At 40.0% G+C, this 19,868-nt stretch overlaps 1 protein-coding gene and 1 long non-coding RNA gene across 5 annotated transcripts in view; both read left to right on the top strand.

Annotated features, from left to right (window-relative positions):
* Positions 1-19,868, top strand: part of LOC111250310 (uncharacterized) — a 44,084-nt gene that overhangs the window by 10,561 nt on the left and 13,655 nt on the right. The gene's annotated exons all lie outside the window — the stretch shown is intronic.
* On the top strand, positions 799-19,277 carry LOC147756025 (uncharacterized). Of its 4 annotated transcripts, none has more exons than XR_015327488.1 (3): positions 5,721-7,030; positions 7,501-7,539; positions 15,884-19,277. It is a non-coding gene; the product is annotated as an uncharacterized LOC147756025 (long non-coding RNA). The 4 variants fall into 4 exon arrangements; XR_015327489.1 differs by lacking the exon at positions 15,884-19,277 and adding an exon at positions 13,763-15,877; XR_015327491.1 differs by lacking the exons at positions 5,721-7,030; positions 15,884-19,277 and adding an exon at positions 799-5,709 and having other exon boundaries at positions 7,501-7,880.

Here is a 19,868-nt window from a genome sequence, read left to right on the forward strand (position 1 = left end):
TTGGTGTCCTTTTTACTGAACCAAGATAGTTCCCCTATTGAGAGAAGTTTTTTAATAATTCGCCAATGTTAACGGGAATATATGTCCATATACCCATGTTCAATATACGCTTTGTGCACCTGTATACTAACTTCGGCAAGTTGGTCGAAGATACCAGAATAGTTAATCCTTTGTGCTTATTAGCTCGTATGTGTTGTGAGTCGTAAAGCACTCCGAACGCTAAGCAACATTGATTTTGATGGACAGTAATAGTCTTCGCGTCGTCATCGTGGCTGGGAAGCTCGAGATAGTCTTGCATGAACAGAATGGGGTACGAACTTGGTGGTGAAGGCGCTTAATTATAACGATGATCCTGATGTTAGAAAAAAAATTTGACTCAGTGCATACGAAAGTCTGTTCATTCCACAAGTATTCACCTAACGTCCTTATGAGGCTGCTGGCTGAGAAGGTTATGAGAACTATTAATAAGTTATCTGTGAAAAGTCAAACAAACTCAGTCACACAGGATTTAGAAAAATAAACGCGCACATAGATCCGGCAGGAAAGTCTAACGGAATTTAGCTAACATAAACAAGACCTTCTGTTGGGTCTTGCTACTCTTCGCTGGATCTCATTGTCGGAACATCACCGCGTCTGCTTCTTCCTAATCTGTCTACTAGGTGAACAGAGAAGCGACTCGAGCCTACGTGAGATTTCCATCCGCTTTCGATCGTTAGCCTACAGGGGCATCCGCGCACTACATTGTAGATTGGGCTAGTTAAGTGGGAAACCTGGACGTGAATGTAGGTAAGAAGAAAAGGTAAACTCGTGTTCGCAATGCATTAATAGTAAGATAAGTTAGTTAAGATACGCCTACCTAATCTGCCGAGAAATGATTTAGGCAATCCTCATCAGCCTCTGCTGATTCTAAGTAATAGTAAATCGCATCATAAATTACTATATCATGAGCGTAGTGGAAGGCAAGTTACAATGGAGTATATATTGGCTATAATAGCGAATAATTCAAAGTTGGAAAAGTGTGCTAGGACGATCATAATAAGCATACCGTTATATGCATATACGGACTCGAGATGCTAATACAAATAGAAGAACACAAATGAAATGCTGGTATAGGCTAATGATAATATAAAATTGTCAAGTTATATAACTCAAGCTGTAACAGTTCCTAGATTGTGGTGAACATGACCCGAAACTAACTAAAAGTGCAAGAGGTCGCTCCGTAAAATTAAATGGAGGATGCTTAAAGCTTGAGTTATGGCAAGTGTTTAAATATGAGGAAAGCTTGTCTATGCGAAGTAACGAAAGCTCAGTGCAGCGACATCGTTCAGACATGCATATGGAGACTTCCACGTTCTAATGTTATCTAGTCCTAGATCAGGTTCAACTATTGAATGGGCTTGTGGGTGACGATGTCATCAAGTGGATCCTACTCCTTTATTTCTTAATTCTGAAAGACTATACAATATTTTCGTCATCTTAGAGCCTTACGACAATCAATTTATGAATTCTTGAAGAATAATGGTCATCTTGGTACCCCAAATAAGCCTCTATTTGAAAGTACAGATTAATTATTTTTCAAAAAAACTTTGATGACCTAAGGTAGAAAGGACCAGCAGAACCTATTACTGCAGATTGTCAGGTTCCTGGCTGTCTCTTATCGACGAACCCTTTCGTGACCATAGACAAAATAGGATACTAAAATTAAGTCGCATGGTGCTGCGGTGCACTACGTTAACGGAAGAAGATCGCCATCTAACCATGTGTAACCCTTAAGTGAGGGAGGATTAAGACTAGGATCTACATTGAATGAAAAATGTTGATCTGACTACAAAAATAAAACTAAAAAATGACTATTTAGGTTCCTCTGACTACAGATACGTCTGACTGTATTAACAGTTATAAGTTCAGCTTCAGCAGAGAAGATCTTCGTTGTTACGGGATATTATCTTGATATCGTCTTTGCCGTGAAGGCTAAATATCATGTTGGAGCACGAATGTGCCGCAAAATATCCCCTCAACTGTCAGGATTTGCTACTAACGAGTATCAAGTATGCCGTGAACTGATGTGCGGGATACGATCCCTCTACTCAGTATTAGTTCCTTTTATATGTGAAGTTATACAAAGTGTGTTTATTCGTTTGCACTGGACCAATAGTGTGTTCGTTTTATCCACACCTGAACTATAGGCAGCGCTACTACTATTTTCTTAATAATCTATGTTTTCTCTAATATGTTCTTTCAAGGTTCCGGCCTACGCCGCTTATTTATACACACGAGAACATTACAGTTGATATACATTATTCTATTTGTGGCAATCAAACAATTAAAACGGTGCGATGGTCGAACAGGTGCAGAACAAGTTTTTGTTTTGTCCTTGTGCGTGTGTACCAGGCTCACTTTAATTGCGGTCACAGAACGAAGTAGGTCATTTTCCCATGGTATGTTCCTGACATTCTTAGCAATGCGCAAAGCCGTACCCTCGAATCCATTCCGCGGCTTGCTGTTCACGGGTATCGTTACGTCACAGTTAATACAGAGCTGTTGCGTTTCTCCTTTGCGAACGCTCCGAAGGAATGCCTGCATTTCCTGTGGCTTGTCGAAAGTTGTTTTTTTGTTCGCAGATATATCCTTGTTTTTCTTAGCCACGGAGTGAATTGGCGAAAAGCAAATACTTCACCATGTGGGTACGTGGTACTTGCGACCATTTAGTACTTGACTTTGGCCATTGTTTTGAATTTATCTTTGAAACACGCCCTTTCGTAAGACCGAATTTTATAATCCTTGCTACGGGGCGTGCCCCAATGAGACGGGAAGTATGATACATTAAAATGAGATCCAACTAATTAAAACAGGCATAAAATGCTGTGACAATAAAAATGAGGAATATTCAAAATTCCCTAACTATGCAATAATAAAAATTCAGATTTTGTTCTTGTTTCTGTTATTGAGTAGAACTCATTTATGTATCCAAACGCTTTTGAATATGTGTTTTATATGATGTGGGCCATTCCAAACCTGTATGAGTTTGCCTTGAAAGCCAAATATAATTAGACCGACGGAAACGCTATTTAATATGATTCCTATATCTAGACTGATTTATTTTCGATCCGACCGTTAGTAAAGCTTGATCGGACATTAAAGTGAACTCAGAGAATAAACTGTCCTTATATCATCGAGTCAACAAAAGAAGAAGACATAAGGCTTTTTTTTTTTTGATGGCACTTGCCAGTGGAATCGGCAGCTGCAAAACGTTTTTCCGTGCAGCTGAGTGCCATCAATGCTGCCCAGATAGCAACTCATTAATTTTTATTTAAACGAACTCTTCAATCTCAGGCGCAAATCTTTGTTGCTGATACATTCCGCGGTCATTCATCCTGCGAAACACTAGTATTGCCGCAGTACGTGCATTGTTAAAACAGCTAAGCAGAACTTGACAGCGTTAACTTAAGTGAAACTGTGACGGATAAGGTAATTTGAATTTCTGCCAGTGCATGGGGCCAAATTTCCCACGTGTATATATATGTGTATATATAGGAGAAGCTGAATGTTATCGTTCCAAATAGCGTATTTACCACATAAAATACAATGCTAGCCACCATTACACACATTTCGCTCCGAAATTAATCTAACTGTCGTGTTCTGTCATTCAGGAATATAATAATTATCTGTGTGCAGTTTCGATGCTCGTTTGTTATTATTACTGTAAAAAAATCGCATATGTTTTTATCCTTAAGAAACGGTCTACGAGGTTCTGACCTTCAAAACCCTACGCTGAGGCTCCACAAACTGGGACGCAACAAATCCAGTCGATGTGTTTTGTTTTTCTGTATTGCGCCCTCAGCAAAGCAATACATACTAAGAAAACTAACAGGCGGTTTTCAAATAAAAACAAACTTCATATATGTTGATTTGCATTATTTTGAAGCCATACTGAGTCTTTCGCTGACGACGACTCAAGCGACAAATATATATATACTTCTTTACTTATGTATCAGTTGGCTGAAGAAACGCAGCTAAAACGATCTACGCGATTCTTCCACAGGTGGTTCATGCTTTAGCAAAAGAATTTTTTTCCAAAACAAGTTTTCTGTAACTGGTCGGTACCCTGCGTAGCTCGTTTTAAATGATGGCCCGCGCTCAACGTGAGTACGTCGATTTCCAAATCCAAAAGAACTTTTAAAGAAACTCACAGAATGTATTTTTAAATGCACAAAACGGCGTCTTTGCTCCATAACCATCGTGTGCCTCCGCTCCTTGGTTCAGTGTTTCTCGGCATCGAAATTGAGGTTGACCCATTCAGTCGGTTATTGGCATCGATTCTTTTTTCAAAATTTGACATTTAACAAAGATCACAAATGATTGATTAGCCAAATTGTTAATGTCACGAAAGTGCGCATACAAGAAAATGAAGATGGTTGTCAACGATGCTTTCGCGTGTCATCATCTTCTGTTACCTTCTGTGAACGTAATAGTGACGCTCTTCAGCGTATGTAGCTCATAGCCTCGCGTGCGTGGCAACACTCACCCTGTGTCTATTACTCCAATACGAAGAAATTTTTGGTAATGGTAGTGATCGTGTTAAATGAACAGAGTTAAACCTTTGGGGCCTATTGCTGTTAGCGATTACCTTTGACTTGTATTAGCAGAAAACAATTTTAGCTAGCATAGAAGTAGAAAACATACGGGGGATTTTTTTTTTCGATGAACAATACAGTGGCAGTATAAACGATAAAAGTAATCATCAGCAAACCACATGTTTCTCCATGACTCCGTCTTTGCACGGGTATAACACGTACACGTGTTGTATCCGTGCAAAGAATAACTATTACAATTCACGTTTTAGTGGCTGTGTACGCCCATTGTCACATAAAAAAAGAACTAGTCAACGTGCGAATCAAGTTCATATTCAATATGGCACAATATCAATTGTTGCTGTTTACGCTGCAGCACGCCTGTATCTATCTACGTTCATATTTTACATCTTAGATCCCATTAGGCAGTCGGTCGTAGAAGAAACATGGCGAAACAACGACGATTGAATCAATGATTATACTCAAGCTGGCCACTGCTTCACGCGGCCTGAATTCACTTAAACCGACGGCAAGCTTCGTACGAGAGAAACAATGCTATTCGCCTTTTCAATTTCCAGACGTATATAGAAGGCTCGCAGATGACATTTACATAAACTGGTGCTTCTCAATGAGACTTAGTACTGGTATGCTACTGGTCCTGTTAAAATATTAGACCAGTCCGCTACTCCTTTCTGCTGCTGTGAATAATATCATTGCGGAATATATATATATATATAATCAATAGATCTGCTAGATGCATATGGCGTTTTGCCGTTTGATACAATGCTGTTTCTGGCGATTGAGAAGGACTGATGAAGCACACGCCTGATCGGGCGAGCAAGCAAGATATATCCAAGCTTATCTATTCGATGTAACGCTGCGTGATTACGAAAGCAACGCATTAGATCCAATGTAATATGAATTTGAAAATGGCCGCGCATATATATATATATATATATATATATATATATACAAGTGTACCGTCAACAAAGCGGTTTGCGTCAGCTGCGGCAGCTCTGTTATCAAAAAAGGTGTCGAGCGTACATGTTTCTAAAATAAGCAAGGGCTATAAACGGCTCTCGTTGTCCAAATTGTTTTTGTGTAATAACGATTCAATCGGCCGGCCTTGGCCGTCTCGGTGAGTTGAAATGTTTACCTTTTAGTGGTTATCTTCTAATACGCCAGTGGTCACGAGTAAATAAGTGCCGATTTGATTAGCTATTAGCGGTTTTTTATTTAGACAAAACGGAAGGAATAAGGCATGAGTCAGGCTGTTATAAGGCAACAACGAGCCCCGATTAACAGTGACTGTAATCTTCACTAATAATAGTACAACAACACTGACGGAACAAATGAAGGGCAATGCTGTTGATGACAGTTTGTTCGGTCTAGTGGCATAACAAGGAAGCACCGCGGAGGACAACACGAAACGCTGCCTTCTGGACATATAGAACTGAGCTTAAATTCATGATTTGCTTAGCCTAGATATTGCTTCGAAGTTTCAATATTTATTTACAACTGAATCATATGTAGCAACCACTAAATACGATGAAGTTTCTTTTTCACACAGTGAGCCGATACGGGCTGTGGTAATGATAATAATATTAATTATTAACAGTGAAGCGCCGGCCTACATTAGCGCTAATTTCCGGTAAAAGTAAAAGGGACAACAGGATGTATTTCGTTAATGTCTCATTTGAAACAGACGGGCTGTAATTATAGGAAACAGACGAAGTTAAAATTACTGTTGGCAAACTGTTGGCTGCAAGATTACTTTATATTTGTCTCTTGCTCATTTATCTCTAATAATCTCCACAGAGCACACGTCTTGCATAATAGAAATAGAACAGCGATAAGCGCAACTGATCAACTCTAAAATCAGCTTTATTATAAAGCCTTTATTACTAAACGTGGGGAATAATGACGCCTAGTCAAGCCTGACCATTAGCGTTCACAGACGCTCGATAGATCTGGTCTTCGTAGCAGACTATAAGCGACAAATAGATTTGCTCAGATAGATAGAAACTCGACAAGTCATATCATAGATCTGTTTAACACTGTAACAAGTCTTCATTGTTTTTAACATGACAATGGCCACAAAACGGGGCGTTGGCTGCAGTCGGTGAGCGGAGGAGGTAGTGTTCAGATACGTGCTGCCTGCACATCCGTCTCGATAACGAAAATCGGGACCAAGCCAAGAGATAACGGGAGTCTTCGTGCGCTGTTTCTTACCGCCGTTGTTGTTCCTCATCATGAGTGACTGCGTTGGTACGTTTGCGGTTCTCCCAGTGACAGTAGATCTGCTTGCCCCACATTGCTTCCTCCTATGGTAGGGGCAAACTGGCACCACCTACTCCTTACAGGCGGCTCATTCGCCAGCCCGTCCGCCTTCTATGAATGCCCTGCCGGTGCCGCACCAGTCGCTTCGCGCAACTCGATCAGCAGACTCTACAAACGATGTACGAGAAGCACGCACTGAATCGATGCAATTATGTGTTTTTCTTTGACGTCGTGCACACGTTTACGTTAACACGTGGTGCAATAGGGCTAGTATGGTCAGTTGATATGTTGGGCATAACCGTCAACATCTGTACCACAAGTCGATAATTTTGTCGCCGAATCGTGCGCATTTGGTGTTTACGCGAAAAATCATGCAGTGACGTAAACGATGGAGATACGAATGTGCCGCGCATCTTAGAAACGTACCGAGTTATTTGGTCCGTTCGAAATTTTTGAAATAAAACTATGTCAGTCTTATCGAATATATATGTATATATATATGATGTCACTATGCACAATTCCAGCAGCAGAATACAATCACAGTGGGATCTCTAGATAAAACCACAACGAGTTAGATTAACATCGAACCTGGTATTGGATAAACAAGCAGACGACTAATGCATAAATTTGAATTTCTTTTTAATTCCAGGTAAAGGTCATAACTACTTAGGTCAGGGACTACTGTGCGGTTAGTTGATGGATCGTGTTTTGTTAGAGTTCGGATGGAAAGTATTTATCTGTGTGAGATGAATGACCTAGTGTTGCCGATGTGAGTCACCCTTCAGTTCAAACAATCACCACGTCTGCCATAAGACAATACTTTGACAAACTTTTAAATTTATGGGATAAGCATTTCTTAATAACGATCTTAAATCCCGCTGAAATTCAGGATAATATCGGTTGATTTAGAGCTGGACCTGATTGTTGTGAAAATGTTCGAACAGCTAGCCCTAGAAGCGAGTTTTCATACTCTCGAGCTCGTCCAGAGTAATAAAACAGTGGGGTAGCTTGCGGCAATCCACATTTTAATTCAGATTCGTGTTTAATTTAAATTAGGCTTTAATACGCTAAAATCCAAGGAGCGGAGGTAACACACTTGCCCTCCAGAGCTCTTTGTATTATCGCACTTTGCTCGTCATTGGTCCTATGTTCTTTCATTCTCTGCCACACTCCCTATATCCCCTATACTGTCTCTATGATAATATAAGCAATAGATTACAAATCTTCAGCTATATCGCCTGTTTTTTTTTTCTGTAAAAGCTAACCTTTCTAAGATGCCTTGAGTATCTTGTTATTCAAGTACATCGATGTCCGATAAAGAAATTCAAGTCCGCTTCTCTCCCATGTCTCCCGAGCTTTCCATAAAAACCTGTAACGGACCCTGCGTTAAATTTCCTCCGCATTTTACGACATGCCAAGTGATAAAGGGTGAATATCACGATACGTTTATTGCCAGGGGTTTCTCTTGAGTAGCTTGGCGCATATATCGCTCAGTTACATCAGCAATCTAGAGGTCGGCTAGTGAAGGCTAGACAAATGCAAACACAGGATTGGCAATAGACACCAGTGGCCATCATAAGAGACTCTCAGTCTGTACTCCAAATCATGGGGCCAAACGCCACCCGTTAACTTGAGAGCGCTGCTAAAAAGAGAGCGATACTACTAGCAGCTATGCGATTCAGTTCCTGCGGTCCTTTTGGAAAAGCTGACGTCCTTTAATAATGTCTGTCGTTAGAATCACACATATGATTTGCAAGGCGTTTTTATAGAGTGCACCTAGATCCCTTACCATATAGCTGAATTGTTTTTTTTTTTTTTTTTTTAATTTTACTAGGTAATTTCGATCTAGAGACTACTCATGGAAGTATTTAAGAATTCTTCATTGAAAACAACTAGGTAGCGATGAAACCAAGGGTTAAAAGGTCGTTTATTTTATCAGGAATTTTCCGTTTTCGGGGATAACCGCTGAATCCGGAACGCAAAGGCATATTTAGAGATGTCGACGTCCAGAATTTTTCCATATGGATCTTATAGCATATTTACATTAGTTACGAATAACTCGAACTGATCAGATCTTCCTGATGATACCTGGAGAAATGCCGTTCGCAGTTCTTTCTGTTGAAACGAATCAGATTTGCAACGTGTCCGGGTTTTTCCGACATGTCACTTTATTATAGACCCTACAATTGCCAATCGTCGAGTGCCTAGCAAATACTGTTTCCTACAACCATGAGGGTAATGAGCGTTGTAGCAAATTTTCAGACTGTAGCACACGGCTATTTTTGTCAGCAGAGTAGACGTTTATCTCTCTCTAAATAGTACCGTTGCATTTGAACATGTAACAGGCCATACAAGACTTAGAACTCGTATTATATAGTATGATCTTGCAAAGAGCAGAAATTCGAAATTGTCTTAAAAATTACAGTGCGTTACATGTAATCGCAGATAAGTACGCAAATTATTTCCGACATTCAATATTTTCTGTTATATTTATCTTTACTGGTAGTAGTCAAGAGCTGCACGAATACATGTCAGCAACACAATATCGGAGAGATTATATAGGACCACTTATTAACCTCGCACTGGGTCATAAAGACTACACGAATATTGTTAGGTTCATAAAATGAATTTGAGATTTTCAAGATGTTATGGTACCAGGAGGCGACTGGCGGTATGATATTTATTATAACTTCTTCCACGTCGGGAGCGCTTACATGTAGCCTCAGGCTCGTGGGATTCCTGGATTCCGCTAGAGCTCGTAGTGACACCCGTACACGACAAAGTGGGTGACAACGTGTCTATTTAGCCGATTCGTCCCTTTCCACTCATTGTTTTTCTTCGTACCCAAAGCAAAGTGTCCCTATCAATCTCGGCGAAAAAGAAAAATACTTGCATTTTGCTGATATGGTGAAAAGCAATAATCATAATAATAATAATAAAACAGTTGAGCAGCGACATGAGTCGTGGTCTGCGTTTAACCGCAGTAGGGACCTCCTGCAGCTTTTATCTTGTTGGGCTCGTACAGGCAGCGTCCTACTTTGCTGTCAGTCGAATCGAGGTAGATTATAATCATCTTGATATCTCGTAGTCATGTGACTTCTAGCGGGCAATATTGCCATCACGCTGTAGTCTAGACACTGCACGCCTATTTTCAGTGTTTAGGCCCCTTGAACTCCTTCCGTACGTCGGCTGCCTCCTCTGCCGTCTCGGATAATTCACAAAGCTCATCATTTTCCTAGCTGGTGAGCGAGTTTATGACATGGTAGCTGTTCGTTGTTATCTCTTATTCGCAGCAAGACTGCAGGCTATTCCGCGGGAAAGACTGTGTTACCAGGGGTGGTACAATGCGTATTTGTGTTTTTGCATCCCAAGGTGCCGGGTTCCACGCGAAATGTATCGGCTCCGCTTTAAAGTGAATAGATGATTTTGCTCCACAGAATGTACCGTTACATATCATACTTAGCACTAGGTATTACCAAAGGATACAGAAGACTGACAAATGGCCTTTTGTTTAGAATGAACCTAACTGCCTTCTAGTTTTGCTAATTTCTCAAATACTACAAGTGTATCAGAACAAGATATGTAGGAAATTTGAAGTTCACAAAGCAAAGGCAAAGCATCTAAAGTTTACATCGATGATTACTGTTGAAAAAATTGTTGTTCCGTTTTACACGTACTTCGACAAAAATTAGGTTCAGATACGAACTGCCTAATTCAAGCAGTCAATACCCACTCCTTACAACAATTGGCGAATTCCCAATAAGCCGTATATATCTCAGCCAACTCCATATCACTGCCTACGATACCTACGATAATTTCTTGTAGCAAAAGTTCGACTATAAATTTTATTGGAAAAAGCGTCGTTTTCCATGGATTTGGGGAACAACATAAAAGTGCTAATGGATTACCCAGTTTTATCCGGACATTCTCAAGTTGTCCGGCCGTTAATCGGAGAGCATCTCGCTTTCCAAAACGGGTTCTTATTCATGAGCATCGAGTTATTGTCACTTTTCTATTTCTAAGAATAGTACGCAAACGATACTATTAAGAATACCAGTAATATCAGCCATTCAAATCAGCTTTTCGAATCGAACAGACATGTGCGGCATCTGAGGCGACATGCATGTACAGGTTTTACTAGCTTTGCTCGGGAGTTCCTTCCGTTAGATGCATTCGTGATGACTCATCACAGTGACTCAGAATAGTCAGATGCTAGGATGGGAGCTGTGGGCTTGGGGGGCGAGTAAGCCTCCAACCCATCCCTTTCTTGTTGACATGAAGCAACAATTGTACAAGGTGGGCATATATTACATGGATCGAAAACTAGAGCCGCATTTCCCGCAACTGGTTGAACAGGATAAATGAATTCTTCTAGCAAGAGAACGAGAAAGGTGCCTTACCTGGGTTGAAAGGGCACAATGTTTCAGACTAAAAGAAAACAGGGTGCTGGGGTTAGAGGTGGCGATCCGTGACGAAGGACGTTCAACAAATACCCAGGAGACCACCAAGTTAAGCGTTTTATCGGAGAGAGAATGTAACGACCTCATTATGAGCCGATTATAAATCGAAAACTGTTCACGTGTCTGACCGAGTGTTGGATTCTTCCTTTGGGAATGATATAACGAGGGAATGTTTTGAATCTTGGACAAATACGCGAGATGTAAAGGTAGGGTGGTCTATGGAAAAAGGTAAGGCGTTCATCTGTCATGCAAACGTTCTTATTCGAAAATGGTCATTCCCACTCACTCTAGCACTGGCACTTTTTAAATCATTTAAGTATGATTTACACAAAACAATGAATATACAACAAGATAAAATTGCGGAGGTTGTTTTTGGGGAACTCCTGTTGCAGTGGCGAGAGATACGGAGCAAACGAGCATCGCCATAAGAAGCTTTCTATGAGAAAGATAACTATCCCAAGTGTATTTTTCAAAGAGAAAATTTTGGACGAGTATGTGAGCTTCAGAAATTTGGGGCGGTCGCACTTGGCGTGAAGCAATGCTCGCCCAGCGCGTCATGAGTACCATAATGGTGTATCAGGCTATCAGATTTCTCATCCGAACATGTTGTTATTATACGAAAGTACGTTTTCCAACTAAGCCCAGACTGAGAATAATCACTTCCCCTCGGCCCTTTTTCAAATTCACAATCAATGTCGAGCGTGTAACGCTATGGCATTTAGGGGCAGGGAAAGCTTTCATTTGTGTAAGATTATCTAAAGAAAATACCTAAACTTTTCAATGGGTAATCTTTATTTAGGCAGAATGTATTACGTATTAATTCCACAGGAAATTCCGCAGGAAATATGTATGATGCTAGACTGCTTCGATTAATTTGAATTTGGTTAAACGTCTCTATACGTGTTCAACATACGGGCAACGACATAATTACGAAATAATTAGTGGTAATTCATGACAGCTGGTTAGGTTATTTAGACAAATTAAGCCTGAACTTGTCCATACTATCGTTACTCTTCGAAATTGAAGACCATTAATGATTACTTTGAGTGATCATAATGTTTTTACTGTGCTACTACAAGATTGTCTATAAAACAACTAATAGATTGTGCAGTATCTTTTTTCGCAAGTTTGTAAAAGGGGGCGTTGAAGTCGTCTCGTCAGATGCGCAGTGACGATAACTAGAGGCAAGTAAGCAACACCTCATTAACATGCTCAGTCCCTGCCCCACGCCAGCGAGTAACAAAAATCAGCCAACAAAGATGTCACATAATATTTCTGTCATCGCCACCCATGTCTTTTTTTTTTTTTTTTTTTTTTTTTATATATATACATATAGGCATTCTTGTTGATCGGCTACAACTCGAGTCTGGGTCCACCATCTGGGTTTTAAACTTTAATTGTATGTTAAATATGATAGATTATACCATTAGTATAATGAGGTTCTTTGAGATTTATCATATACGCTTTAAATATATACCTCAGATTATAGCATGAACACTCTGATTTGCTGATACGTTTTCAAGTAGCAATACGTTTATATATCGTAGCAAAATCATACCGAAGTGCAGTCTTTCAAGCTGTTTATGGCTCGGATAGAGCCAGTGCCAACAGTGGTTTCTGCTCTGGGGGAGCTTCACCTTGCCTTTTGTTTTTCATTTATTTACTACTGCTGGTGCTGCTGTTTGTTTTACTATTGCCATTGTTTTCGCCGTAAATGACAATTTAGACGTCGAAGACCCAAACAAGTTAATTGGTTTACTGAAAAATGAAAAAGGACGTTTTTACAATGAGCTCACGCAGACTTGTCCGGAGAGTGGGAAAAGGGTGCGGAGCGGGAATACCGAAACAATAATTAAGCGCAAATTGTTAATCTTTGAAAAACCTTGAAGTCGGCAAAAATGTTATGATTCTATGATCTATCTCGTGTGGCGCAGGCATGCCAGCCGATGATATGTATATAACTGGCATGACTCCTGTCACTTGCTGGTAACCTTAATGGCTGTTTATATATTTGTAAGAATATTTATTCTACATACATTGTTACTGCTTCTATTATCGTTAAAATTGTTTATTATTTTTAGTTCTCTTAGTGTTGATCAGCCGTACTTAGCGTTCGATAACAGTTTTGCGGTAGATGGAACTACGTGATGGAACTACGTGTTCTCATATATTTATTACATGAGTACTCCAATCGTAGGCTGAGTCAACCATTTCGGTTTGACTTCTATCCTCAATCGAACGTCGTTATACCGAAAGGTAATCGCTAACTTCGACCAGCCTCTGATTTGTCGGCAACGAAAAAATTCTTCGTGGACGGCAACACCGAGTAATCTGCACAACATGTGAGATAACACGCCAATGTTAGCCGCTTCCAGCTGCCAGCAGGTCGGCAGACCCAACCGACAAATTTGATAATCGACGCTCACGCAAATATTATTACGTATCTTATAGGCCCATCGCGCGTATATCGTCGACCGTGTCAGAAGAAAGTCGAATAAGATGTTTTTGATTGGCTCGAAGCTTCACAAAGGGTCTGATTGGATATAAAGTGTGCTACGTAAGACGCAACTGTTGTTGGCGACTCTGACGTGTTAACGGGATTTGAGACAGCCCTGCTGAGAGTGTCGTTCAGCGCATGACTTATGTACTGTGCACCGTTGTGTGCAGTAGTTTAGTTCTTCCAGGACCCGGCATTGCATTACCTTCAGTATGCGCTTAACGTTCAGTAAACCGGACTAACGAAGACGAACAAGGGAAATTCAACATCATTGGAAAATGGCCAGGTAGACTGCTAGCCCTCGTAAACTATGTTGACTAATCATTACAGCCGTTATTATTGCCTACTTCAAGCATCTTGAGGAGGACGATGGATCCCGAAAATCTACAAGATAGCTACACTTCTCAGAAAAATCACATTAGAAGAAATAATGATAGATATTGCTGCAAGGATGGCCGCTTTTGACAGGGCTTTATCGTCGTTACTCTTCATTGGCAGACGAACACCGGCATCAAACAAGAACGAGAACAAATCTATTGACAATAACCGAAACTATTAGCAGCCATATGAAGTGCTCACAACGAGTTATGGTAATGACGGAAACAGCTGAAGAGCGACGGTTATCGACTTTGTGCCTGAGACATATGTCGCTATTACTTATGCGGTACATGCATTACTCTAATTATTAAGTACATTCAGGACCCACTCTGCTCAAATGGGCTCTGAAGGCCTTTAAACAGGCAGTTATTTTTACTGTTTGAACCTTGCAGGCGACGATTTTAAGATTTAGGAAAATCACTTTTATCTCAATAGCAATACGCTGAGAGGAAGAATACATCTGCCGTAATGTTTGGGATGGGTCGTACAAACGCAAACGATTTAAAAAACTAAGCGCTCAAGATAATTTGCTCGTACAACGGAAATTGTTCGATGATGACCTCATGCTCAACAGTAATGAGTACAGCTATACTGAAAACTTCATCGGTGGATGCGCTGATTTGTGTTCTAATTCGATTTTTTAGTTGGCAACTATGGTAAGATACATATATACGTATCCATTAATGCATGTAATAGTTGAATATGTCTGGCCGATTTGGGGACACTGCATGGCCAACACAGGCAAGCAGACCTTTAGGTGCTATTGCACATACGGTGGCAAAGTCAAGATCGATGCCCATAGGGTGTAGTGCTGCTTCAAGGGAAATTAATGTTGGTCATTGTTTCAGTGGAAACGATTTGCCCATCCTTATAACTTCACTTATAATCAGTTATCTCAAAACAACTGGCGGCAAAGGTGTACTTCCTTTACAGCTGCTGTTTAGATGTAGAGTACATGGTAGTACTACACAGAGAACTCTGTGGTTCAACATGTCGCTGGACATTGGCGAAATCTTATTATATTTATAGATTTACTAACCGTATTAAAATAATTATGTAAGTAACTTTACAAAAAGTAGCCGTATAGTTTTTGATCTCTTAAAGGTTCGCACGGTTACTTACGGTTCGTCCACAGTATTTATACAGTATCAATTGTCTTCGGAAGAGTGCGAAATCTTTAGATTTCATTTGTTTGTGTATACATATATATATATAACTTAGTGATTGACTAAGATCAGACGGATTTGCAGATCTGTTGATCTGGCAAGAGCGAAAAGTTGGTACTAGAAACGCATATACGTATCGATTGTTTTGGACCGAGCGAAAATGCCTTCACACTTAGTATCATTAAATTTACGTGAGACGATATTCTGTGATCTCCTTTGAGGTAACCGAACCAACGAACCGAGTTGACCGAGTGCTAGAAACTAAATAACTGATAAAACATTTAGTTAACATATGGATAATATATAGTCCAGTATGGAGTCGTTTTTCTAGTGGATCTATAATGAATAAGAACACGAAATATTCCAACAATTTTAGGTATATGCGATAATAGTACTCGAAGAGATATATTTACAAATATCTACCTTTGCTAGGAAATCTGTCCGTCTGTGTTTACAGGGACAGACAGACGTACGAATTAAAATTCAAAATTAAAATATTGAACGAGAAACCAGTCCTTATGTGTATTCTAGGCCTTCGCCAAAATTGGTTGGTAAACTCTGCGATAGCCATAAGTATTCTTCCTGATCGAGCTACCTGAGCTAAGTGAGCTGTCTACGAGTAACGTCAAACGTCAGATTTTTCTGAAAATATCATTCGGCCCTGGACAATGGCGGTCACAAAATGTTCTTCCAATAAACTCCAGAAGTGATTCATTTATTTCCACAGTGAATTAAGTGCTCCGCTTGTACTTCTTGTGTGGACGCATAGTTGCTTATTCTCGAATTTTGTTACCTAAGGTTAGGGCGCTAAGAAGGGCGCTACCAGATTAGCTCATTAGTTATACGGCTGTGTATTGAATGCGGTAGGGGATGCAGAAGGCCTAGTGTTAAGGCTTACCACTTAAACAACACTGCATGATCAAGGCCACGGGTCACTCATTTAAGCGGTACGTGACTTATGGCTTATTCATGATGCCAATCCTATGCCGGGGCCGTTCAGCATACCCTGTTAGGGTACGCTTTGAGCCAGGTGGCGGTTTACGTGGTACTATACGGGAGAACTCAAACCTATTGGACCGTGATGCTGAAGACGCCTGCAAATCTTATCCTTGTTTAAACACATGTATTTTTTGGGGGGTGGAGACCGAGTCGGTATGTTTGTTTTCTTTATAACCAATAGATGAAAAATTTTTTTTTACTAGTATATATAGCATGATAAGCGGGTAGTATTGGTATGAAAACGTTATTTCTTGAGATGATGTATCAGCGAAATTGGTCTTAACGGTACCCTAGGTCGCACTCAGCTATCTAAAACCCGCCATAATCCTTCGCTAGAGATCGCATCGTGGTCTAAAACTAGATGACAAGGTAGCTTCCAGGACGATATTTAATAGAGATATGCGTTATTATTGACATCATTTTTAGAACTATTATGCATTGCAATTTTTAGCGCATATATAACTAGGATTGTTCACTCGTGTATTTCTTGTTTTTTTTTTACAAACATCTTTTTTTATGTATGTTTATTCGAAACATGCCCAATTTCAGCAACGTAATAACACAAAAAAGTAGCAGTATAAGCAATATTGATGTGAAAAAACAGTAGTGATAGATGGTGGTTGGTGGGGGGTGGCCAAGATTTAGGCCCCGCTAATATCGCCACTGCTTGCGTCATAGCCAACGAGAACCGTAACACATTGCAATTTCACCTTGACCTGAGAGCCGTTTATAGCACGATCAGGTCTTCCACGAGCGACAGGGTGTAACGGCAAGGACTTAATCAATGCAAAAATCGTATATATATACTGTGCGCGGATCCGCCGGTGAGCAGACTAATTCGATCAAAAAACGACAACTCGCGTCAAAGACGCCGTGACCATTCGAAGACGATGCGTAAAAATTAGCTGTGCTTGTCATTGTGGCTACATCAATTATTGCAACACAACGTCGCATGATGATGCGGCAATCGCGTGTTGCAGATAGCGATTCATATCGCGCCATTGCAATATGTCGTCACAGTTGTTATCGATGGATGATAGGGAAAAAGTTGTGCTGGAAGGTATACGATTCTTATGGATATGGATTTCTTATATGCGTGGTGGTCGATCTAACAATAAGTTGAAAGGTACAAGTTACTTAGCTTGCAAAGTGATTCGTACGTTTTTAGCTAGATCATAACTGACCCGTTAAAACATAAAACACGTTTTTTTGTTGTTAGCTAGAAGACAACTGTGCTTTAAGGTATAGTACACTGGGGGTTGTGCTGCAATACTATAAGCGTACATTAATCGTTCACATGTCCTTAATACTAAGTATAGCGAACCATAGTCAGTGACTAAAATAGAGTATAGAGTACAAAAAAAAAAGTATAGAGCTCTGACGCATTTATTCGGGCTAATCAGATTTGATCAAGTTTTCCTCAGAAGCATAGGCTCATTCCTGCCAGCCAGTCTAAGTGTCATCAATAGTTATTTAATCATTTGTATTATTATGTTGAACAGTAGTGCCTCCAAGCTTGATTGCTACCTATGGCCCCGTTCATGTTTTTCCGTTGCTTACCAGCTTCTCCGCTAAAATGGCATTCTTTTCTAGAGCATTTATTCAGTGTCATTAGTATATATCTCTATCTGGCCCTTCTTTTTGGACATTTCATACCAGTGCACGATGCTTCCGTATGATCTTCTCCCGGCTAAATTGTACGCGCCGTCGCTATTCATGTCACTTATGCATATAGAAAACAGGTATATAGGGAGATGAGCTACGAACGGGAATGGCAGATGTTTTTTTATCCTATAGTTCGATCATGTACTGTGTCTGGTCGAGGACCCCGTCATAGACAACCCATCTACGATACGCGACAAAAGCACACGAATCAGGCATAATGCCAGCAGTTGAACAGGCAGTGGCTCGTCGTTGTAATTAATTTTAAGGAGAATTCAATAAGACTATAGTTCGGCGTTCCACTGGCTAGCTATAATTCTATTACCTTCGGAGGAGGGTCTGATAGCTGATATTTCTTTAATTTTACTTCCAACAGCCTATAGACGTTAGATATTAGAGAAACGTAATTTTACATCGGTCTAGACAAACGTGCTAGATTCTCCGTTAATTGCGTTCACTGCTTGTTAGTTCTAAGCTCTTTATAATTAACTACACGAGTTATCTATGACGATAACGTCAATTTAAATTTAAAAAAAAATATATATATTCGTTCTGCTAGCAACGTAAGTGCATCGTTTGAATATTTACTGAGTGATGCGAGAACAGACGGCAATGGTGGATCACTAAATAAGTGAATTTGATAACAGTTTGATCCTAAGCCTTATTACTGAGTTGGATCTGAAGTCATTTATTTATTTTTCTCTTTCTTTCTTTCTCCGTGTCTAGGGCGATATAGAAGATCATTAAACCAGAACCACTCCATAGATAATATATTGTCCCATTATCAAAGACGCGACCTACGAAGTGGGCAGTAAGAGGACCGCCGTGTCCTATTTAGATTTAGAAATCATTAGGTTATATCAGCTGATCTCCAGCAGGATCTCAAGAAGATATATCAATAAAACGTATTTAATCTTCTTTTCTGCAGTGACCCTGGCCGAGCGTTCTGATAGTTAGTCGTTTGTCATGCACGCAATTCACTCAGATTCATCAGAACCATTGCCGCCAACCACTATCTATTGCGTACTGTTTTGAGCCCTACTATGGCCTTAGTGTAGGCCAGGATGTTGCCATAAACAAAAAGAGAGCGACAAGAGGCTCAGCGCTGTAAAGCCTTTCGTCGCAACGAGCAGAACCATGTTATAATATCCAGCTAGTATTCCTCCGCAGTTTTTCAGAAAATACAATTTGTCCACTGAGTGCTACGAGTGATTCAGCTCTTACTAACGGCAGATTTATTAATAATCAATGAAAGGTTGTGATTTGCAAACAGGTGCGAGAAAAATCGGCCGGAACAGAAACAATTAACGAAGCGCATCTATAAGGTATTTTTGATTGTCGTTCAGTGCATAGTCTTTTTTAAAATGTTTACGACGAGCGTTTTTGGGCTTAAAATTGTTACGAGAGTCGTTAGGTGTATATTAAGGGAGACGTTTTTTATGCGCTAAATTATTATATGTCCCTTTTGAGGAAAAAATGCTGCATAAGCTATTAGATAAGCCCTTAGTTATTCCCTGACCACACAGTGGTTATGTTTATCGAGTAAAAAAAACTATAAGTTAGCTGAAAAGGCATTACATGTTGAACTTCAGGTAAAAATTGGAATTACACCTGCTGCCTTAACATTTATTCGGTTTTAATCAAAAGTGAATTTTAAAAATTTTCAGTTCGGCTGAAATTTATGTAGCATAACATGTGTTAGTTGTCTAGACTTTGGTAGATAATTGAGCACATTTCTCTAATGTTTACATTTAGGTTTCTAACTGTAATAGAATCATCCTTACTCCTATTATTACTCAAGCTTAGGTGACTAATACAAACAATATCGCTGTTTTAGTGTGCCATAGGGTTTCTT

The sequence above is a fragment of the Varroa destructor genome, unplaced genomic scaffold (genome assembly GCF_002443255.2).
Source record: "Varroa destructor unplaced genomic scaffold, Vdes_3.0 BEIS01000004.1, whole genome shotgun sequence".
NCBI lineage: Eukaryota > Metazoa > Arthropoda > Arachnida > Mesostigmata > Varroidae > Varroa > Varroa destructor.